The following is a 24,976-nucleotide window of genomic DNA, read 5'->3' as shown; positions in this document are numbered from 1 at the left end:
ATTAGAGTACATATTGTCAGCTGTGGTGGTTTCAAGGCGAAGGAGTTCAGCCTTCCCTATGGGGTGCCTCGTGGCTCGTCTTTAAGCCCAACCCTCTTAAACCTGTATGAGGCCCCTCTGGCCGAATTGGTGCGTTCATTTGGATTTCAAGTGCTATGGTACGCTGACGACACATACATTATTGTGTCTATTTCCAACAACCTGACATCTATGATGGAGAAGCTTAAGCTGTGTATGTCGAGCATTAGTAGTTGGATGAGAGACCACTCCTTAAAAAATGTAATGCGGACAAGACTGAGGTATTACTGTTTGGTACTCAGCATTCCATCTGGTGCAATATTTGTTGGCCGGCTGCTTGTGGACCCCTCCCCATTAAAGTCAAGTCAGCAAAAAATCTTGGTGTCATCTTTGACAATACCCTGAGTTTTGAAACACAGGTCAGTCACACTACTTGCACTTGCTTCCTCATTATAAGGACTCTGACAAAGATTTTCCATTTTATTCCCTTGGAACTGCGCTAATAAGTCATGCGTTTTTGTGATAATTGCAATGCATTGTATCTTAACATCAAAAGCTGAATAAACTGTAGGTTGCACAGAATGTGGCTGTCCGCCTCATCCTTAACATCCCCAAACCCCTCTTGGTCAGAGATGGGATCCACTCCCTTCACTGGCTCCCACTAAGAAAATGGAGCACCGTCAAGGCTCTGTGTGGGGTCTCTTTATCTCTGCACCAGAAAGGCCCTAGCAAATTAAACACACTTTTCCACTGGTACGCTCCCAGCAGGATTCATAGATCTTCTCGTGACAAGGAGTTGATGATTCCCACATTCCAGAAGGCTAGATGGGGAGACGGCTCTATTTCCGTTGCTGCAGCTAATCTGTGAAACACCTTGCCTACTCACATCTGAAGTAGACTCTTTCCCGGTTTTAAAACAACATCTGAAGACTTGGCTCTTTTCATTATAAATTATTACATTTATAGCCATGCTGCCCCTGACTGACTGAGACTGTGTTGTTCCAGTGCTTTGACACTTGTGAGTTTAGTGCGCTCTATTTGTCAACAAAAGGTTGTAATTGGTCTCATCTTCAGACTCATTTACATATGCACCATTAAATGTTCGGGCCCCATGAGCACAATATCGCACAACCTCATCAGCATATCGGTTGTCAATTGTCACTTAGTCATCTCCGCGTCCACAGGCCGAACGCTTCACAACTGCATTTTTGGTAGGCAGTTGAATGCCTTCAACAATCTAATGACCTGCTCCGTTTCAAATAGGGGATCCTGATGACATCATGAATCCCCTCTGACCATACCAGACCAAAGTCATGAACGACACCAAAGCCATACTGACAATCAGTAAAAATCATCAATTTCAGCTGTTCAGAAACACAGCAAGCTCTAGGATTAGCGATCAATGCAGCTCCTTGTGTAAGACATCCCTTGAAGCCAAGAGGCTTCCATTACCCCCCGTGACTATACAGATTGTGTATGCAGCTCTTAGGGTTCCTCCATCATCTCTCAGGCAGGAGGACCGATCAACAAACAGTCTTAAACTGGAATCTGTCAGTCTTGTATGTCTGGTCTTGCTTGGTGCATAGTTCAGTGACATCGAGGTAATCACGCTCTAATTTCCCATCATCATTGGCCATTTAAGGCAAAGGTATCAGTGTAGCAGGATTCAAAGAAGCAAGTCACTTCAGGGTTATATTATCTGTAGCAAGTATAATCTGTTCATATTTAGTAAATCGACTGTTGGTCAAATGTTGAGTGCATGTATGCATCAACAAAATCTCTACAGAGTGGGGAACGAACACAGTAAGGGGGTTTCCCATGACAATACTTTCGCATCATTCTATGCTAACACCTACTTGCGCTATAGCTTTAAGTCAACCTGGCAGTCCTGCGGCTAAGGGGTCAAGAGTAGCAGAAAAATAAGCTATAGGTCTTCGTCTATTTCCATGCATATCCTGACTTCTCTAGCGTGGTTGGCGGAAAATTTTTCAGAATCACTGAGATTTTCTGTTGTGACACCTTCCTCGCTCCCTTCTCAATATGATGTCTGAGATACAGAACTTCTCTTTGACAATACTACAGTTTACCCGGGACACTTTATATCCATTCTCAACCAAGTGGTTTGGCAATGCAATGATGTCTTGTTTACAAGCTCCCTGGGTATCTGATGCAACCTCAGATAAATGTTGAGCCGTGTCCTCCCAAACTACGCGTGTTTCCTACAGTGGTGGAAAACACACAGTTTTGTTAAAATACCCCTCACACACCAAAAGGGCCCTTGGTGTCATGCTTCATCATAGGGGTCTTCCCGCTGCGGGAAGGGGCGTGCTGCGACCTACGACTACGTGGGAGCACTATTTGTGAGAAGAAAAAAAAAGACTGTGTCATGTAGGAGTGTGAGCGGAAGGGTCAGGAGTGAATGAGAGAGTGAATTAAAAAATACCTGGCTCTTTGGACTAGAAGACTTTAATATTCTGGAACCGAAAAGCAGAGCTGTACTGGCTGATCGATTTGCGCCATGCCTTTTTCTCTATAACCTTGTATGCGGGCACAGTAAACCACTTAGCCTCACATGGAATTCGAAATAAAATCTCAGGTGGATTCGGCACCCTAGGACAACTGGGAACAACAATCTTAGTAATCTTTCTTAGGTCCTTCACTATGCGATACTTACTGTTAGGCTTCTGCAAGCCCATGATGGGTGAGTTACATGAACTCCCTATAATCTCTTTCACAATGCCTTGTTACATAATTGACTCAATCACTGGTGTAATCCCAGCAATCGTTTTAGGAGTCAAATTGCACTGAGTAGTTCTAGGGTACTTGGCATTGGGTTTAACATTTATATGGACAGGCACAGCTCCTTTTATGAGACCTATGTCCTTTCTTGAGAAGTCCCAGACTTCAGGCTCCACTGTATCTCAAAGATTCGTTGGCAAATCATCAGTTGTCATCAAAGGGTTTTATCCAGTGTTTTGCCCTTGACTCACCAATTTGAAATCAACATCTCCATAATGAAACTGAAACTCCTCATCTTTCGGCGTGCAATAAATGGTGCAATGTAGTTTAAACAGCAAATCACGTCTCAAAGGATTTACAGGACTAGAATACCACACCACAAACAGATGGCTCTCTTTAAAAGACCCTATTTTATGAGGCACTTCTCGTGTTACTGGGTTTGTAATTTGTTTATTTGAACCTTCTACTACTTAGATTATTTTTCCAGAGAGGTGTAGGTTTGGAACTGCCGCTGTTCTAACAGAGGTATGCATAGCACCAGTTTTGATCAAAAATGAACTGGGGAGGCCATGCACCTCACCTTTTACGAATAGACCACTCTGGTGTACCTCTGAGACTGCACCAAGCATGCAATCTCACCAAGCATGCAATCTTCCTCCCCCTTAGGCACCGTCATTGTGACAGATCTGAACCGTAACCCTCGTGTTTGTCTAACATAGGAAATTGCTGGAACAGGTTTTTATCCCGGGAGGAATTCTGAAAAAATGTATTACTTGGTTACTGTTAAATCTGGGGCCATATGGATTCTGCTGTGGAATCGGGGCTCAAGGAACTTGCATCACTGGAACTTGTTGTACATTAGGATCTTGCATCCTTTGTCTCAGCACATTTAACCCTACATTCTGAGCCTGATTCTCATTCATTACTCTGTTGGTATTAAGATAACATTCCTGCTTCCAATTGTTACAATAAGGATGTGGATTCTATTTCTTCAATGTTGCACATCAATTTCAGTGCGCGAGTCAATCGGGACACCAAGTCCTCTACCCTGTAACCATTTCCACTGCGCATATGTTGAAGCACAGTCTCCTATGAGTTGAAGGGTGAAGAGAGAATAGGCTTGCAAAAAATACCATCCATTTATGTGTATTTTGGAGTTGTGGATAGGTAGGTGCTGCTACTGGCATGGAATGCAGAGTGGACAAGGAAAAATACTGGTCAGATAGCCACCTTGGAAAGAGGGATGATGAGGTTGTTGTGATTTGTAAATTATATCATGTTGAGATATGTATCTTTATATAACTGATTATTGTGGTCTCTGGCATTATATTAGTTTGTTCATACCTTCAAAAAGGTGGATTCTGGCAAGACTACCTATGGTGCTGTACAAACCAGGGCAATGTTAACACTTTCATTACACACACCTACCTGGGCAATATGGCATGTCAGTATAGCTTTGCATCTCAGTGCAATGTGATTTCTATCACAGCAGATGTGCTTCATATAACCCCACTTTCTGTTTCTGACATGCTTGTGGTGTTTTACATACTGTGGCAATGTAGAAACTACCCAGGCAATTCATAAAAGGACTAGGTACACAGACCATGGGAGTGCTTAAAACCTAATATCTCTACTACCCGAGTCCTGAACTTGCCTGATAAGTAAGCCACACAAGCTATAGTACCATGAACAACCTTGGAACTCTGAGCAACCTTCCACACACTTTGTACTTTCTCAAGGAATAGAACAAGTCTTCTTGAGCTTTAGAGATCATCCTTTATCTGCTTGAATGTTGGAAAGTACTGCAGCATACCTGAGGAGCACCTGGAAGGCTGGCATGTTAGCTTCATATTATTCTATACTCACAAAAGATATCGGGATGTTATCTATTGTGTCAATAACTGGCCTTGATGATTGTGCGCGGTAAGGGGTAGAACATTAGTCTTTTAAAGACGAGAACCCTCACTCATCCAAAGGTGACATGCTTCATCATTGGGTTCCCTCTTGCACACTGAGACCGCAAGGTTGGCAGTGTGGGCTACAACTCTCCTTAAGAGAAGAGGAGCGTGAGGTGTTTTGTTTGTAAATCATCCAATGGAAGTAGGGAGTGAGGGGCAGAGTGCAATTAAAGTGAAAAAAGTGTATTAAAATGAACTCACAGACCCCGTGCCGGCTGACTACTTCAAAAAGATAGAGACCCAGGTCTCCGGACTGTTATGGGGGAACAAGCCGGCACGAATAGTGCAGCGCAAATTGACTAAAGCGTGGTACGATGGTGGCATTGCACTCCCCGACATAAAACTATATTATTGGGCGGCCCAATTGAAAGTAATCAACCAATGGATACACGCCCCGCAGGCAGATCCCGCTTTCAAGGCAGACAGGCATGGGCTAGGAAATGAGGGCATGATGTCTGCACTATATAATAGTAGACGGTCGCCGGCGGTGATTGGACCCACAAAGCAGACGGTCAACCTGTGGTATGAGGCACATGCCAAACTGGGCTGGAAAGGAAAGATAACCCAATTAAGCCCCTCATGGGAAACACAACGTTTGGGCAGCCTAAAACAGTGCAAAGGATTCGACAAATGGGATGCCATTGGCATTTCCACGTTGGAGGACCTATGGCACGAGGGGGAGGTGATACCCTTTGAGCGCCTTCGGACGCAGTATGACTTAGTACCATCAGAGCTTTTTCGATACCTGCAAATCAAACATGCATTGCAAGTGGTCTTGCCGGCCGGCACTGAGGTTCCGGAGGCCACCCCCCCGGTAGCTGCTGACGGACTACATGTCGAAGCGGGCAACCTCCTTAACCAACCGTAAACTAATAAACAATTTACCCGACCCGCATGTAGCGCTCGGGGAGAGGTGGTCCCGGGATCTGAGAGACTTTGATGAATTCGAATGGCGGGAGGCGTTGGCATCACCGCGGGAGGTGGGAATACCCTCCACACTTAAATTAGTACAACTTAAAATCCTACACAGAATCTACTACACGAGACAAACTCTTCACACCATAAGGTCGGCGCCGCACCCATACTGTTTGAGGCGTTGTGGGGAGGTGGGCACATTCTTTCACACGGTGTGGGAGTGTGCTAAGATCAGGGACTATTGGGTAAAAGTAATGAGGACTATATCGCAGGCGGTGGAGGTGTCATTGACGCCGGAACCCAGGAGATGCTTGCTAAATGTTTGGGAACCAAATGACCTCACGCGCACATTGCAGGAATGGGCCACGCTGGGGATACTAGTAGCAAAGCGCAACATCGCACAGAAATGGGGCGCGATAGAGTCACCAACGCTGGCTGCATGGTGTGGAGATCTAGACACTGCTATGATGGCCGAGAGGGCAGTTTTCGTCCATCAAGGATGTCCGAAGAAATGGAGCAGAGTATGGGGGGCGTGGAATAAATTCAGGGGATTTATCTGTGAGCCTCCTGAGATGCGGGCGGAGGGGGATTCTGAAGACGGGAGTGATGGAGAGGCTGGGATTTGAGGGATGGGAAGTTGTTCACAGTTGTGATGCCTGTAAAATCCCCGTGCGGTTGCCTGGAAAAACAAAGATGTCTGGATATATTGTCTTTATGTACTGTTTGTTAAGCTGGTGCCAAACTTCATATACAATAAAAAGTTTATTGAAAAAAAAAACTAACTCACAGAAGATCAAAATTATTTTAATAGGTGTCTCCGGTGGTTAGGACTAAAAAGCTAAGTGAATAGGGATATGGACGTTCCCTATAAGTGCAAGGTCGACATGTTTCTGCCTGAGGTGACCTGTTGGTTCAATGGCATTCATCAGGACCCACTTACTCTGCTATTTAAAGTGAAAATAATATGCGATTTCAATGGAAACATACCATACTTAATTTTTATGGCATCAATCTCAGTGGTACCAGCTGCAGTATGGTCCACAATCACTAGGGTACTATTAATGTACCACCACCTTCCTGGGGTCCTTTACTGATAGATCTCCAAAATCTTATTTAGCTGGATGTCTTTCCATTTCTGTATGGGCTTCATATTATTAGCAGCACAAAAAGTTTAGGTGTAACCTTGAATGGTGCAGAAACACAGCCACACGTAAGAATTTTAAACCAGTGTTACTTCTCTCGACATCGGATTTAGTATATATATTTATACCAAGGGGCATGCTGTATCACAAAGCCTCTAAATCTCCTGTAATATAAATATATCCCTGCACTTCATTTTTCAACTCTGGAACTCACAGATACACTGAGAGATCGGAATCGGAGAAAGTAAACTATTCATTCCCCCTTTACAATGTCTTGTTTTCACACAAACTGTGTTTTAAAATGAACCATTTGTTCTGCTTTTTAACATATCTGTGAAAGACCTCCATTGTCTCCAAGCATTCTTCGTGAGGGTCTGGGTTGTTTGCATGCTAGGTCACATGGTGCATTGGAGTTTTTGCCAGGGCTCATTTTGTTTCTCAACCTTTTCACCAGAAATATAATGGTATTTACGTTTCGGTGTAGAGGAGGGAAGAACCAGAACATGAATGTGATCAGAGCAAGTAATTGTCCTCACCTAAGATAAAATCTGGTAAGTCTCTTTGCAGAGGCAGATCACACAGGAGTGCATTGAAGGAGACCAATATGTCCCCTGATTCTCCGTTTAAAATTTGAAGCCAAGATACAAGAAACCTGTCCCCGATGGCTTTCCCGTCAAGCACTACCAGAGGTTTTGCACTGTGCTGACCCCATTCTTGTTCAGGCTTTATACTGAAGTGGCTGAGTAGTGAGCATTGCCACCTGGACTAGAGTTAACCTTGATAGTGGTTATGCCTAAAGCAGGACACCCTCCTGAAAAGTGCTCATCGTACAGACCCATTGCCTTAATCAACATGGAAATTAAGACCTACACTAAAATCCTGGCTAATCGGCTGCAACCCACTTTACCATATCTAATTCACCTCAATCAATGTGGCTTTATGCCTGGGTGCAGCACAAGACATTGTATCAGAAAGGTTCAGGTGGCACTCTCTAGACTAGACACATCTCATCCCCCAGCACCACTACTGCTTAGATATTTTGAAAAGGCATTTGACACGGTGGACAAGTACCCTCTATCATCAGCCCTTTGCACAGGTCTGGGTCATATCTGACCTCTTCCCTATTCGTAGTGGCACGCATCAGGGCTGTCCCCTATCTCCATTAATATTTGCCCTTGCGATTGAACCCCTGGCGCGGATGGGGGGGGGGGGGGGGGGGGAAGGTCAGAGGGGAGAGGATTGCTCTCAATGCGGATGATGTTCAATTTTTCTTGGCCTCTGGCCTCCAGGTGAATATATCCAAATCTTACTGGTCCTGATCAGGGGTGACGCGAGCACCTACAAATGGCAGTCCGATATCCTGACGAGGCATCTCTCCTTGAAGCACCTGGGGTTTCACATCTTTCTGCGCCCCAAACTCACAAGACCCTAACACAGTGGTCTTCAATCTGTGGGGCACGACCCCCAGGAGGGCCGTGGAGTCATAAAATGGGAGTCACGCACTTCTGCCTGGAACTGCAATTCAAAACACTCCTTTATTTTCACGCCCACCCTTTCCCCACTGCTCTCTTTGGGATTCCTTTGCTCTGTCTTAGCTGTTAGCTGTCGTTGTTCTCCGACCTCCGTTTGTCAGACTGGCTTGAGGAAAGTCCACATAGGCTATCCTGGGCTCGGGGGTGGTGAGGGGCGTTGAGGGGGGAAGGCAATCATACTCCCACCTGCGCCAATATAAGGAACAATTTTTTTAAACTAAAATGGGTTTCTTTAAAGACAAAACTAGCCATTCTTAACAAAACCCAAGGACCAGATCCAAGAGGTAAATGCACTGACTATATGCAAATGGAAATCCCTGTGTAGCTCACACTTCTCCTGTTATCAATTACCCCAATCAGATCAGTTCTTCCCGACTACTGCGTACACACCCTATAACCCCACTATGCACTGTCCTTGATGAATCTACCAAGCCAGTTACATTTGGTAAATAGCATGAGTTTCACTTACTGATATCTGTTATTCTACTTTTATACCAAAGTTGTCCTACATTCTTTTAAATTTGAAACTTCCATCTGTGCTTTAAGGTTCCCTAGGGAGGCAGTCACATTCCCACCTGCACCACCGGAAGGAACAATCTTTGCAAACAAAAAGGTTTTTGTAAGACAAAACTAGCCATTCTTAACACACCTCAATCATGTGTTGTTATTTTCATTGAGTATTCAACACATGAAATAAGGAGAATCCAACCAGAGGCGTCGCATGTCGTGTGCACTCGGACCCAAGCTCTCAGGGGGCTAGTGGTGTGCCTTTTACTTTCTTCCCGAGGCAGGGACAGTGCAGCTGTGGCGCAGGCTGCAGATGCTCTTTCCCCTTTAGAAATGGCACTGCCATCATACAGCTGACAAAAGGGTAGAGTGCTTGGTGGGGGCTGGGTGAAGTGGGGGCATAACACTGAAGGGGTGAAGGGGAAGGGCCTGGACACACAAGGTACTGTCTGTGTGCGAGTCTTAGTTATTGGGAGACAGTGCAAATATACTTTAACTGACAGAGATGTGGGATGGGAGATGGAGGTATGCGAGGCTGATTGGAAGGCAAGGAGAAAGGTGTGGAGCCAGTGGTGAGGGGTGGGATGCGGGTGTGAGAGGGGACTGGAGAGAAGGGATGGATGATGTGAGGAAAGTGAGGAGAGGCAAGGTGAGAGACATGGAAGAGTGGGAGGGGTGAGAGTTGAGGAGAGGAGACGGGATGAGAGGAGACAGCCGAGAGAGGTTAGGAGGGAGGCAAGGGAGTCAGAGAATTCGATTTAAGAGGTCAGGCATGAGGAGAAATTGGAAGTGGCGAAGGAAGTGCGGAAACGCAAGAGGAGAGGTGAGTGTGAGAGAAAGGTGAAGGCAGAGAGGAGGGCTACTATTAAAGGGTGAAAGAAGATAGCCGAGAGGTGATCTGTGAGGTAAAAAAAAAAATTGAAGTGACATAGGTGAGGGAGAGCAGCGATAGGGGAATACAGGGAATACTGGAGTGGGTGCTGAGCTGACAGAAAAGAGGGACGTTGTTTCAAGAAGGTGTGCAAGAACAAAGGGGAGCTGGGAACGATGAATGGGGTGTACTGGAGAGGTGTAAGATACAAATAGATAAGACAGACATTTGAAGGGAGAGACTTAAGATGAATGAGAAGTGCTGAGGGTTGAGAGAGGAGACGGGGTCAGGGAGGCCATGAGATAAATGAGATAGACGGTTAGAGATGAGGGGATTGAAAAGACAGAACAGCAAGAGGTGATTAAAGGTGAAGTGAAAGGTTTAACGGGAGAGTTCAGAAGTTGTAAAAAGGTATGAAAGAAAATGGCCTGCAAAGGGAAGAGAGGGATCCAGGGTTGAGAGAGGGCAAGGGATAGAAGAGAGGGGGGTGGGAGGATAGAGGTGTGGGTGAACTGCTTAACTCTGCACAAGACGCCCCGGCTTAAGGGACCCCCACTGCTCTCTGCTGGGGCCAGGTGAACTTCTAATGTGGCGACACTGCGGAGTGAAAGACCCTTCACAAAGGATGACTTGACATTTTTCTGTTGTGTATTGCTGTATTTTGGTTATAAACTTGTACTGATGAGGTGAAATCTTTGCCCAGTATTAACATGTGTAAAAAATGTCAATGCCACATCACATAGCGTTATTTACATTTTTTACCACACAACTTAATCAACCCTGCTGCATAAGTTGGTCCTCCCCTGCCACATAATTCCAGTAGCCCTGTCTTTAGGGCAGGCTGGCAGTGCCCGAAGGGAGGGTCAGTCAGGTCAGTGTGTGGGCTTTTGTTGTTTTGCGGCTTGCTTGCCTGTTTTATGGTCTGGTGGACTGTTTTTACTGTTGATTTCTGTGCTATGACTGCAAATATTGTCTGCAGCAAGCACAAATGCATGCAGTCTCCCATACCTTGCAAAATACCTATACAGCTCGGCCTTTACAAGTTTGAAACTGCGGCATAATTTGGTCCTTTCGTTGCCACATAATTCCAGTAGCCCTGCCTATAGGGCAGTCTGGCAGTGCCCAAAGGGGTGGCCAGGCAGGTCATTGTGTAGGATTTTTATTGGCTGCTTGCTGACTTGTTTTATGGTCTGGTGGACTGTTTTTACTGTTGATTTCTGTGTAGTTAGCATGTGACCAGTCACCCACAAACCTTTGAATTGCTAAACACTGTTTAATATTTCCCCACCATAAAAATTATTTGCTGTGCAAACTGGGGGCGTTTATGGTTGTCTATGATGAGGAGTACAAAGTTCTAGAGATTTTTGCCAGGCGGGGGTCCTTGCATCTGGAAATTTTGACAGGGGGGTCTCAGCATCCAAAAGTTTGAAGACCTCTGCCCTAAACTGACCCTGTTAGTCTCCAAGATGAAAAGTGATATCCAGAAGTGGTCATGGCTCTCCCTGCATATGATGGGCTGTATCTTCCTCTTCAATGATGATTCTCCCTCACTTTCTGTACATATTCCAACACTTCCCACTCCCAATTCCCCCAAGTTTGTTCCACACACTCAACTCAACTCCCAGATGGGTGGTTGCTCCCGAATCGCATTTCGCAATGGTAGGCAATCCCTGTATGATGGTGGGCTAGGGATGGTGGATGTCTAATGCTACTATCTGGCATCTAAACTAATTGTCATTAATGACTGGCTTAGCGGTGGGTGGGACAATCCAACCTACAGAGGAGAGCTACCTCCCTGGGATTTGACCAGATCTTAGAAATGCTATACTGCGATCTGATATCCCATTTCCTACCTGACATCACTTGTGTGGTTTTCCTTTGTTGGGGATCCGTGTTAAGATTCATGAAATGGAACAACAAATTGACTGGGATAACCCCCTTTGGAGGGGTTGATGGCTCCACCACTCAGCCAGACTAGAGGGCTTCCATAAATGGGACATGATAAGCATTACAGCCCTTGGAGATTTGGCCGATCGGTGCCTGGGCGAGAAAACACATCATGACCTTCCGAGACCTACAGGATCACTATAATTTTAATCGAATGCAGTTCCACAAATATCTACAACTACGCCACGCCCTCACAGCCAACATCCCAACCTGACACTGAGGTCGATAAATTTTGCCACCTAGATGCCAAACTGCTAATAAGCCGCATTGGTAAAGGCGCTTTATCCCAAATCTCTCAAATGTCACAAACACTTGTGCGCGGGTCTTCCACATAATATGTGGCAACTCCTAATATTGATGTGAAACATTTGGGAAATACAGCGTGTGATCGCACCATCTGATGTCAAGTGTGGTATGAGACCACTATGATCTGATCCAAAGCAAAGAGCATGTGACTATCTGGCAAAAACCCTAAAGTAGGCATCAGAATGAATTAGGATGAAAGAATGGAGTCCATGATAAGCTCCTAATCTGGCAGTATCTTCATTGCGTCTCCGGCAGCAGAAGAACCGCGCACACGTGTTTGAGACATTATACTACAAAGTCCATTTGGATCTTTTTCTCAGGAACCAGTTACAAATTACCTACAATAATCAAAAGGTGTACTGGATACAACTACTTTTCATATGGGAGGCTATTCCCCACCAGTATAGATGACATCCGTATTTTGATATATGAACCGTCTAATTATCTTATTTTTGAAGCCTTGAAAAAGTCACTCAGTGACGAAACACGTGTTGGCTGTTTCTTGAAGAAAAAAGACTTCGTTAGAGTGGAATGTACAGAAGAATACAAGATTACATTGCTTAGATTAGATGGCTTTCAGTGAGTAACCAAATTAAATTTAAAACGCTGTGCCTTACCTACAAGGCCTTGCATGACTCAGGTCCTTGCCATCTTAAACAATTTCTTACCTGGTACGTACTCAGCAGAGACTTGCGATCTAAAAGCACCATGATGGTCTCCCCTCCCCAGTTTTAAGAGACTCAAATGGGGGGGCTGTTGTTTCTCATCAAAAGCCCTCACTTTTTAACAGCCTGCCTATAAATATCAGAGCAGCTCCCACCTTATTGACTTTTAGGAAACTGCTCAAAACTTCGTTCTTTAACACCTAGTCCTTCTTTTCCTAGCCAAACTGCCACACTTATCAGCGTCAAGACACCCACAGGTATTCGTGCCCTTTAGAAATCGCTTGACATAACATTACTGCATCTGCTAATGAAGTGTACTTCTATTTAAACTCAATCCTTACTGTTTGGAATCTATATTATTATGTGACACTATATGAGTGCTTTGTTTTTCTTTTGTATAAACATTATGTAGAGTTGGGTTCTTTGACCCAATTTGTAAACAGTACCAGGGTAGTAGGGTGTTGATAACCATATAGCACAATTCCCTTGGTGATTACTACTGTTACTTATACTGAACCCACAAAAAATACTTGTTTGTAATCGAGGTGCGAAAACTAAACCACTATTACCCACTTTCATTGAATAAAATTCAAAAACATATGGGCCCAAAGAAAGCAATTGTTGAACAAATGTCATATATCAATAGTAATTGAATGACAATGAATCATTTAGTACAACCATTAGGTGCTTCATAAGTGTTGAGTGCAAAAGTGCTAGTGCAGTGCAACAAAAAGTGACTGTTCATATACATAAAATGACAAGATTTTAATTCTTTTAGCGAGCCTGCCCGTTATATCAGAATTTGGATTCTCTCTTCAATGGGCTGATAATCATAAGTCCATAAATGGCCAACTAGGAAAAGTTACAGTGCAGGCGACATATAGCATTGTTGACATTTCAAGGAACGTGTAATTTAATTACATCTATAGGGTATGGAACAACCTTTATGCAAAGTTATGTAATGTCAGGCCTCATGTATAAATAATAGATAGATGATCATGGCGAACCGTGATTCATCAGTATGACTCACCTAAAGTCGAAAAAGGGCGTTCTTATAGAAACCAAAACATATCTCTCAAATGTGAACCGGTGATAGCTTCCACTGGGGTCAGAAAATGACGGTTCGATATGCTTGTCTCATATAAGGATCCCTTCAAGGGTGACTCCCAATGAAATAAAGGAACTTGTTTGCCAAAAGTATCATAACCACTAAAGATGTGTGAAAACACAGGATTAAAAATTACTACCAAACTCACCTAAATTCAAAGCCGGATGCGCATATGTTACATTTCATGAAACCCGGGTGGAATTCATATAATAAAAAAATAATGAGTGCGGAAGAATTTGTGGATAAGAAATACATTTGTCCCATACAATGATGAGGTGATGGAGGTCTCACAGTGTCTACCTCCAAATTGTTTGATGTGCTTCCCCTTAGTGGGAATCTTCGTGTGCCGCATGGCATCATCAATCCGATAGATAATGGAGCAGCAACACACTGACGTGTACGTGCTCTTTTCCCGCAGGGGGCAACACATCCTACAAAGATAACGACTTGGAAGTCAGTGTTTTATATTCTACAAGGCCACTCATTCTATTGGAAACAATGTAGCAAGCCAGAAACCATGTGTGTGGATTTAGGTGGGAGCTGGTTGACTGTGCATTGCTTTTTGGTAACAAAATATAGCTGTGGGAAGAGTTTCTCTTGGAGACATACTTCAGCCATCCGTGGTTGTCAGTTCTGACTTCTGATACATCGATCTTTACCACCAGAAAATTGTAGGTGAGAGACTGTAAGACTGATGGGACAGTCAATCTATGCAAGATCCTCTTTCAGGGTCAGCATTTGTTTGGTTCTTACTCGCTGAAACTGTTGACTAAGTGATTTAAGGACAAGTAGCACACTGCTGATTTTTACTAGTCGTCAAGCTACCTATTTGAGGTTTCACACCTAATACAAATATGGGGCACAAAATTCTCAAAACTCAAATTCTTCAATCTAGGCATAAGAGTACAAACATTTGAATATCTTTCTCCAACCCTTAAACACCTACGTACTAATTATGGCAGGCTTTTAGATTGTCCCCATTAGCCAGTCAAGAGCAGATTAAACACTTATTTAAAAGATGGGAGAGGATGCAGATCAGAATGTTCCTCTTCAATGCTGAAAAGAAAGGCTAATATATTGAGGTCATATGAGCTCATCCAATGTCAACCAATGCCAATTCTCTGGTCCCGGTGAAATCTTTCAAACATCAGGCCAATGGAGGAGGAAATATTGAAGTTAAATACTGTTAGTCTGTTAGTGTCCTCTAGAAGATGGGAGCAGTGGTATCTTCTTTATTACAGAAAGAAATTGTAAACAAAAATAAGCCTGGTGCTATTCACTTCTCTAATCACCTATTTCCCATAGATATGGAATAAAACAGAGAGCAAGTATAGGTGATCACAGATTCATTAAGATCAAAGTCTTTAGCATTCTTTTTACAAGTCTTCTTTATTAATGTTGAAGTTAATAAGTATGATAACTGGTTGTAGTTTTCATCTGTGTAATCTCAATATCAAATATTTCAATAATGTGCTTCACGTTCAATCTTTACAATAATTGAGTTCATTCAAATATTGTAAAGATTGAACTTGGAGCACATTATTGTAATATTTGATATGGACCAGTTATCATACTTATAAACTTCAGTCAGTAGTCAATGTCATCGATTTAAACAATAGAAGTCATAAAAGTACATAAAAACAAACAATTAATTAGAGCTGCGGGATAAAAAATGCAAATAATCCATCAAGATTAAAAAACCATCAAGATTAAAGCATCTCAAGTGTTGGAATGAAACACACCAGCTAAGAACCAAGATAAATAAAAACAAACATTCGGAATATAAACTTAAAGGTTAATAAAGAAGATGTGTATTCAAGAATGTTAAAGACTTTTATCTTAATGACTCTGATCTTCTTTATCATGTGTGCCTTCTAACAATATTCTAAAAATATTTGTGGAAGAGTCACACTAGTACTGAAGATAAAAAAAATGCCAACCAATGTATTCCTCTGATGCACTAACTATGCTGAATTCATGCATAAGATCATTCCTCTAATTTTTCCAGTGACCTTCTTCTTGGCACTGCTAGATCTGCATAATGTCTACATTTACCTCCCACCCTACAGATGCAATCAGTAGTTCCTATGGTTTGTGGCCCTGGAATACCAGTGAGAGTTTACTGTGTTAGTCTACAGCAGAGGTCTTCAAACTTTTTAGCTTTAAGCCTCCCTAAGTAAAATGTTTAGAAGGCGGGCCCCCTCCAAAATTTTTGGCAGGAAATGGGTATACAGGTAAGGCAAAGCTAAGCGCAGGGGGTGGGGCTTATGAGATCAACTGAGGGGACATTTTTCTGTAACACATAATCCGATCTAAAAGGGAGATATAAAAGGGCAAGTATATCAAACAAACACTGAAATTTACCAAAAACACTACTCCCCATAACTGAATGTATATGGCCCTACTTGTTAGGAGATGGAGAGTTTTATTAAGGGTGCAAGGTATTCCGGGGCGATGGTCCCAGATGAACTCCTGATATCTCTTATTAAACAAGAGGTTTCTGCATGTACTCTTTTTCTGCGCCCGGTGTTTCAATATTGATATGCTTATGGGGCTATACCGTCTTCCTGGAAAGGAAGTGTAGTTGTGCCTTTATAAAAATAGGGTCCTAAAACCTCTCCTGTTAGTTTCAGTCAGATTGCATTATTGTATGCGATTGGGAAATTGTTTGTCAAGAGTATTCTTCTTCACCTTCAGGACTGGGCATTTGGTAATAACCCTGTCCCTGCGGAGCAGGCTGGTTTTCATAAGCATTGTTGTACCCTAGATAATATTACGGCCATCCAAACACTGATTGAAAAGTATCCTGTGGGTAAGGGTATGGCTTTATAATTTGCCTTTACCAATTTTTCCATTGCGTTCAACAGGATTGACCGTTGGACGCTGTGAAGGAAATTGGTTGTACTGGGGATCCCTGTGCACATGCTTAGGTGGATTGTTGCTCTGCACTCTTCAACTTGGACTCAGGTCCTGATGGGAGGGAACCAGGGTCTGTCCAGTAGAGACACACAATGGTTTGAAGCAGCAGCGCTTACTTGCGCCCCTTCTTTTTGCCCTTTACATCCATGATTTACCTAGCAAAGTAAGGGGGACCCACCTAAACTAGGAACAGTAAATGTTGGTTGTTGTCTCAAAGCTGATGATGATGTTTTGTTAGATTTAACCCCGATCGGACTACAGAGGCATCTTTCTGAGCTGGGAAATTATGCTGATGAACATTTTTTTTTTTAAAACACTTTTTATTGATAACAAAGACAGCAAGCGTGACAAATATATTGACAATGCACAAATGTCTACCGTTACCAGTCCATCCATTTCTCCGCCCCCTTCACCACACTGCCAATCATCGTTGTAGCCGTCCCCAGTACAGGGAACGTCCCCCGCAGTTTCAGCGCTATTACACCATCGAGCTAACCTGGACTCCTCCTGACAAGTGGTCTCTCGGGACCCTTTACTCAGTGTCATGCTGATCCAGTGCTGCTCCTCCCAGCAACAGCTTTCTCTCATTCCTAAGTTCAATTGTCGGAGAGATACAGATGTTACCTCTATACCTGTTCCATTTTCCCCATTTGTGGTCCCATTTGCGCGGGCACCCCCTCCCCTGGAACACTGCTTTCTCCGCTAGCATGGCATAGTCCATATCCTTAGCCCAATCCACTAGTTTTGGTGGGGTGCCTACTCCCCAACGCTGTGCGATGTTCCTCTTGGCTATCCCCCAGCCCTCCGAGGCCCATTCTTGCTCAATTTGCGTGAGATCCATCGCTCCCCAGATGTTCAGCAGGCACAGCGTAGGTGTCGGGTGTATTGTCTTATCGCAGACCCTGGCCAATTGCCTGGTGACATTGACCCAGTATTCCTGTATGCGGGGGCATTCCCATAGTATATGAAAAAATGTGCCAGTCAGTGCGCACTGCCGGAGACATTGTGAGTCTGGCCGCCTATTGAGTCTGTTCAATAATCTGGCGTCGAAATACACCCTATGGAGGACTTTAAGCTGCACTAACCGTAGGCGCAAAGGGATAGCTACCTCTCTGGGCGAGGCCAGCGCCTCCCTCCAATCCTCATCCGGCATGTCCCCCAGGTCGGCCTCCCAGGCCACTCTGAGCTTAGTCATTGGGTCACCTCTATTATTGATCAGCTTCTTATACGTGAGCGATATGGCTTTGCAGTTCATGGGATCCAACAGGAGTCTATCCTCCAAGGGAGAGGAGTCCTGGAGGGGTGCGTCTTTGGGCCGGGCCGATTCTATGGCGTGGCTGATCTGTAAGTAGCGAAATCCCTCCGATGCGGCTAACTGGTACTTGGCCTGGAGCTCCGAGAATGATGCCTTCCTCCCTTTTACCCACAAGTCGCCCACCCTGGAAATTCCAATCAAGTCCCATTTATCAAATCCTGTGTATGAACTAAGTCTCCCCAATATATCCGGCTCCCATAGTGGGGTTGCCTTCGTCAGGTGACCCCTCCATCCCATCTAATCCTGTACCCTATGCCACACTTTCACCGCGCGCGCCGTTGGGCCTGTAAATCTCAGCTTCCGGTGATTGGTGTACAGGGCTCTGTTGTAACCCCCTTTTCCCAACAGCCAGTGGTCAGTGCGGAAGCTCGGGTCGTCGTGTCTTCCGAACACCCAACTGTTTATAGCCGTCAGTTGTGAGGCTTGATAGTACCGTCGCAAATCTGGCAGTCCTATTCCCCATCGTACCATCCCATTGTTAACTTCGCCATTGCGATACGTGGCGGCTTATTGTCCCAGAGCAATTCACGTACCGCGACCTCGATCTGCGAAAAATAGGAGTAGGGAACCGGGTTGGGCGTGTTCTGTAACGCGTACAAAAAGCGGGGCAGCGCGAGCATCTTGTATAAGGACGCCCTCCCCAACAATGTGAGAGGAAGGGTTTTCCAGTGTGCCACGTCCTCGCAAAATCGCCTTAATACCCCCTGGAGATTCCTCCCCTGGAACAACCCAACGTCCATGGTGATGAACATCCCCAGATAGAGGAACCCCTGACGGATCATCGGGATGGTGTAGCCTCTAGGACTTGAGGGGGAATCACCCCAGAGGGGATACATCTGGGATTTAGCCCAGTTTATTTGGTACCCTGAGTGCTCCCCAAAAATGTGGAAAATGTGGAGCACCCGACGGAGCGACCGAGCAGGGGATGCCAGGTACAGCAGGATATCGTCAGCATATAGCGATATACGGTCCTCGTGCTCATCCGTCCACCTCAGGCCTCTGATCTCGGGGTCTCCCCGTATCCACACAGCCAATGGCTCGAGGACCATAGCAAAGAGCAGGGGCGACAGCGGGCAGCCCTGCCTGGTGCCGCGACCGAGGGGGAAGGAGGAAGATCGGTAGTTGTTCACCACCACGTGTGCCCTGGGCTGCGCATATAACAGCTGAATCCATCCCTTGAATTTGGGGCCGAATCCCATACGATCGAGGACAGCAAATAGGTAGTCCCATGCCACGGTATCAAATGCCATGCGCGCGTCAAGTGCCAGCAGTATGGCCTCCTCCTCAAGGGTATGCACCCTCCCAATGACTCCGTTAACGCGACGCAGATTACGCGCTGTATTCCTTCCCAGCATGAATCCAGACTGGTCCGGGTGGATCAAGTCCGGCAAGAAGGGGAGCAATCGATTCGCCAATAGCTTGGCCAAAATCTTTGCCTCAGTGGCGATCAGAGAGATAGGCCTATATGATTGGCACTCATCCACCGGCTTACCGGGTTTGTGGATAACCACGATGGCGGCCTCCCGGACCTCCTCAGGCAGCAGGGCCACCTCGCGGCTTTCATTATAAAGGCCGAGCAGGTGGGGTGCCATCGGCTTAAGTAGTTCCACCGGGATGCCGTTAGGGCCAGTCGCCTTCCCGGACCGGATGTCTAGTATGGCCTTGTGGACCTCCTCTGCGGTCAACTCCGCCTCCAGTGCCCCACTGTCCTGCTCGGACAGACCCCGAACGTCGATAGTGGCTAGAAGATCAGCCGCCCAGGCCGCCTGGGAGGCCTCTGGTGCCGCATAGACTGATTTGTAGTATCGGGCGAATGTTTCTGCGATCTCTCGCGGGTCCGTGGTCATGGCACCACCGGTCCGGTTGAGCGCACTTACCCACCGCGATGCCTGATCCCTCCGCTCCAGCCAAGCCAAAAGCTTCCCAGTGCGCTCCCCCTGCTCATAGATTCTATGACGGCTGGCCAACAGTCTCCTACCCTCTTCTTCCAATAACAGCTGTTTGTATTCCTGCCGTTTCATGTTTAATATGTGTTGCGCGTCCTCCCCTGGAACCAGGGAGCACCTTCCCACGGCACTCATTTCTGAGGCCGGTCATTACCGACAGCGCTCTTCCCTTGATTGCCGCTCCGAAAGCACCCCACAATGTAACCGCTGATGTAACTGAACCGGTGTTTTCAGCGAAATAGTATTCCGTGTCTGCCAGTAGAGTCTCCCTAATCTTAGGGACCTCAAATACCCAAGGTGGTATCCGTATGGGGCCCGTCTGCAGGGAGCCGCCCCCTCAGGACCGTACCTACTGGGGAGTGGTCTGAAATGCCCCGCGCCAGACACCTGGTGTCCGAGAAGTCCTGGGCGTGTTGTGCATGTGTGAATAGGTAATCCAGTCTTGATTGACTCCCATGGACCCCCGACTGAAATGTGAAGTGTGTGTCTCTAACATGTTCCCACCTCCAGACATCCACCAACCCCAGGGCCTCAACAAAGCCACGCAACCGGGGACCACGAGCCAGGTCTGGCCGGGATGGAGATCTGTCCACCAGGCCGTCCATAGTCAGATTGAAGTCTCCCCCTACCACTAGTGTCCCGATTGGGATGTCCAGAAGCAGTTTCGCTACGAACATTTTTTTTTAAATGAATATCTCTAAGAGCAAAGTTGTAGTTTTTAGGTCTAGGGGTGCAGAGTTAGGAAGGATTTGCTATGGTTTTTGAGGAAAGACAAGCTGGAGGTGGTGAAGCTGTACCCATATCGAGGTAGAATTGTTTCTAGTAATTGCTTAAATAGTGATCATAACAGTAATGTAGAAGTAAGGCATTATCCCTGGCTTCAGCCATTTGCAGACTATATACGTGCTGTGGCCAAAGGCCTTTTGCCCATGTTTTGGCGGAATACAAGATTCAAATTCTGCCTTCATTGAGCTATGCCTGTGAAGTAATGGAAGAGAAGAGCCATATTGGTCCATTTTTTAGAAGGTTGAAGGGCACATTTGGTGCCGAAAATGTAATTCGAATTTTTCAGCTGTTCTTTTGGCCCTCCGGCTTGAATTTGGGTTCCTCTCTACAAAGGTGTTTGCAATGGTTGCAATTCTAAGGTGGGAGAGTAACATACTGAATAGTGACTCGGGTTCTGTCTGGGCTGCATGAAAATATGAAACATTTTATTGCTTGAAGTGAAGAAGTACCGTGTCAAATTATATGAAAGCTCTGGATATGTTTGAAATTGGTCAGAGTGAGGTAGCTCCCCTCCCACAGCTTATTTTGAAAGATTTGATTAAAAAATAAAATGTTGAAGTGTGTACTCAGCATGCCCGTAACGAAATAGTAGTGGAGAGCGGTATTTGTAAAAAAAAGAAAAACACAACTGTATGTTCGATGGAACCTTCCCCATGGTGTGCGTAGAATGTTTTTGTTATTAAGGCAGAATTTGCTTCCACTACTAATTATCACTGGAGTTTGGGAAGGATTACTTGGAGACAGGAGGCTTTGTGACCTGTGTGCGAATTATGTCTAAGATCTAATTAATGTGTTATTCGTCTGTCCTCTCCTCGATCCATTGCGACATCAATTGTTAAGACCATTGATTTTAAAGTATATTACTTTGGTAGCGGAGGCCCGGAAATGTCTTTTGCAACACCTTCGTAAATAGTCTGTTCAAAAATGTTTTTTTTTTAAATTAAACAATTCTTAAACATTTTCTAGATATGTTTGTATGTTGTAACTCTATATTATCTGCACTCAGCTCCGCATTTGGGGAATAGGCTTTCAAGGTCATAAGATCTGGCACAGTAAAATAGATTACTGTGTTGGAATTATTCTGCAAATCTGCTCTGTATTAAATAGAAGTACTGTATTAGTTTTACACTATAAAACATTGTTGCACTATTTACCTGCTGCATTTTTTTTTATGTTTGGACAGTTTACTGTATTATCTAAGAATTGTTTTGTAATGTCTCATCAATTCAATTGCGCACTTGCACTTTATTTGTTTTTGTTTTTTTTATCAAAGTAGAGTATGTTCGTACGCTGAATGACATTCTTGTCTATTTTCTAAGTCCGTATATTTTATATTGTGTGAATTGCTTTTTTTTTTCAGCTTTGTGTATATTTTATGTGGACCTCTTGGAGTTCCAAATCATAATAAAATTCTTTGACTTTGGGGTGTTGTGAGCTTGACACTCTTCTGGACCAAAATGCAACTGCTGCACTATTGATAGCCCCTGCCCTGATAAGCAGACTGTCTTCCCTGCCTCATTGTTCCCTTCCTCCTCATGACTGGCTATCATCCCAGTCTTGAAACAGGATCTCTATCCCCTTCAGAAAACCATGAGCTCCCACATGTTGCCCCTTCTTTGCAATAAGGATGCCCTGGGCCCAAATGCCCGTTTTGTAAAAGTAAGACCTTCATAATTGTGATGCAGTGGGCCTCTCAAAACCCTGGGCCCCAGTGCCACTACACCTGCTACACATGAAATTATCAAAAACGCAGATATAGTGGACAAATGTCCATTAGGAGTTGTCAAACAGGTGTGTGTGTGAAGACTGACTTGCTCCTAGTCAAGAGTGTAGAAGATTTCCTTTGGAGTTGTTGTTGCTATTTCGACCTCCCCAGATGAGAGGGTTGGAAGACTATTCCTCTTGGTTTGGACATGGTTGGGTTCCAAAATGTTGTTCTAGCCCTTGTAGTTTTAGCCCGGTTTGCAAAGAAAGAGGATTACAAAATGAAGATGCTGGTTCTTAATGGACCTTGTTGGCGGTGATTGAAGCATGTGACTACTTATGCACTAGAGGTTCATGGGATGTGCATTTTGTTTATATTGTTGTGATTGTCTGTTGTTCATTTTATGCAATAAAGAGAGAGAAGCATAAATTTTGCCTGTCTGTCCCTATTTGAATTGAAAACTCTCACCACGTAAGCGTGAATTATTTTTATTATGCTTCAACTTTCTTCACTGTTTTCTCACAGCAGCCATTAAGCAAGCTACATTCCCCAGACGTCTTGTGTTAAGAACTCCATCTTGTAGCTCCAGCTTTTCTGTGCCCGAAACAGCCCAGTGAACAAACAACAAAGAATGTGGTAAGAACACAGACTTGTGCTGTGAAATTCTGAAACTTGAAAACTGCTGTTTTTCTACTCATGACTGTTTAAATAGAATTCTTACTTTCTGTGCCATTTGTAATGTGAATTTTTTTTTCACCTTTGACTGTTTGAATTTGTGTCTTAGGGCCTTATTATGATGTCGGGTGGACAGAAGCAGGACCGCCCAGCTAGGAGTCGGAGGTCCCGCTGTCCGCATTATGATGCGGCTGCAATCGCGGTGTTCACAATTATGTATATTTTGCATTGTGGCATGTGCTGTGGGCTGATGCACATGCCACAATACAAAAAACACATTGGAGGTATCCCTGCACTATGTGGCAGGCACCAAGTGGTGCCTGCCACATGGTGCAGGGATGTTCAGGGGGGCACAGGGCTTGTAGGGGAGGGCCAGGGGGGAAAGGGGGAACTGCTAGGGGCCCGCAAAGTCACTTTCTTCCTGCCTTTTCATGGAGGGTTAACTGCCATGAAATGGCCAGCAGAAAGGGTCATTGTAATCCCTACGGCAGTGCATGAGCAGGCACCGCCACAATTGTAGGGATTGCAATACCTCCGACTGTCCGACGAGCTCCTTGAGCCCAACAGTCCGACGGGCTCCTTAAGCCCGTCTGATGCCTGGCGGTCGGTCTCTCTGCCAGCCCACCACCCGCCCACCATCGTAATGCGGTGGGCAGACCTGCAGGGGCAGATTTTGATGGGACCACCATCGATGGCCTGATGGTGGCGGTCCCACCGCCATCGTGATGAGGCCCTTTGTTTCCTCTGTACTGTGCTTTGGCCTCCAGGCGTAAGCCCTCAACAACCCTCCCCTCTTTTTTTGATTTTTAAAGTTTAAAAGGCAAAGTATTCCCTTAGAGGCTAAGCAGAGTGTGTTTAAAAGACTACTTCATCAACTTTATGGTTTAAACTGTGTTGTGAAAACTGCTGATTTTTTCTACCCATGACTGTGAATTTGTGTCCTAGTTTCCCCTGTACTGTGCTTAAGTCTGCAGGGGCACGTCCCCGGCCCATATCCCCCTTTTCCTATTTCTAAAGTTAAAAAGGCAAAGTACACCCTCACAGGCTAAGCAGTGTGTTTAAAAGACTACTTCATTTGCTTTATAGTTCAAACTGTGTTGTGAAAACTGCTGTTTATTTCCACGTGTGACTCTTTTAAACTGTGTCCTATTTTCCCCTGTAGTGTGCTTAGGCCTGCAGGGGGAAGCGCCCAGCCCTCCCCTTTTTTGATTTTTAAATGTTAAAAAGGCAAAGTACACCCTCACAGGCTAAGCAGTGTGTTTAAAAGACTACTTCATTTGCTTTATAGTTCAAACTGTGTTGTGAAAACTGCTGTTTATTTCCACGTGTGACTCTTTTAAACTGTGTCCTATTTTCCCCTGTAGTGTGCTTAGGCCTGCAGGGGCAAGCGCCCAGCGCCCAGCCCTCCCCTGTTTTGATTTTTAAATGTTAAAAAGGCAAAGTACACTCTCAGAGGCTAAGCAGTGTGTGTTTAAAAGACTACTTCATCTGCTATATGGTTTCAACTGTGTTGTGAAAACTGTTATTTTTTTTCTACCCATGACTCTGAATTTGTGTCCAAGTTTCCCCTGTATTGTGCTTAAGCCTGTAGGGGCACACCCCCAGCCCATACCCCCCCCCCCCCCACACCTTTCTTATTTTTAAAGTTAAAAAGGCAAAGTACACCCTCTCAGGCTAAGCAGAGTGTGTTTAAAAGACTACTTAATTTGCTTTATAGTTCAAACTGTGTTGTGAAAACTACTTTATTTTCCACTTGTGGCTGTTTCAGTCTGTGTCCTAGTTTCCCCTGTACTGTGCTTAGGCCTGCAGGGGCATGCGCCCATCCTCCCCCACCCCTCTTTTTGATTTTCAAACGTTAAAAAGGCAAAGTACACTCTCAGAGGCTAAGCTGAGTGTGTTTAAAAGACTACTTCATCTGCTTT

At 44.9% G+C, this 24,976-nt stretch overlaps 1 long non-coding RNA gene across 1 annotated transcript in view; it reads left to right on the top strand.

Annotated features, from left to right (window-relative positions):
- LOC146856532 (uncharacterized) overlaps positions 1-23,015 on the top strand; it is a 600,876-nt gene extending 577,861 nt beyond the window's left edge. The window contains exon 5 of the long non-coding RNA XR_014981508.1: positions 22,905-23,015. This is a non-coding gene — a long non-coding RNA (uncharacterized LOC146856532). The remainder of the gene's footprint in view (positions 1-22,904) is intronic.
- Positions 23,016-24,976: the final 1,961 nt, after the last annotated feature.

This window comes from Triturus cristatus, chromosome 4_1 (genome assembly GCF_964204655.1).
Source record: "Triturus cristatus chromosome 4_1, aTriCri1.1, whole genome shotgun sequence".
In the NCBI taxonomy this organism is placed as follows: domain Eukaryota; kingdom Metazoa; phylum Chordata; class Amphibia; order Caudata; family Salamandridae; genus Triturus; species Triturus cristatus.
This window is presented reverse-complemented; position numbering and strand designations above follow the sequence as displayed.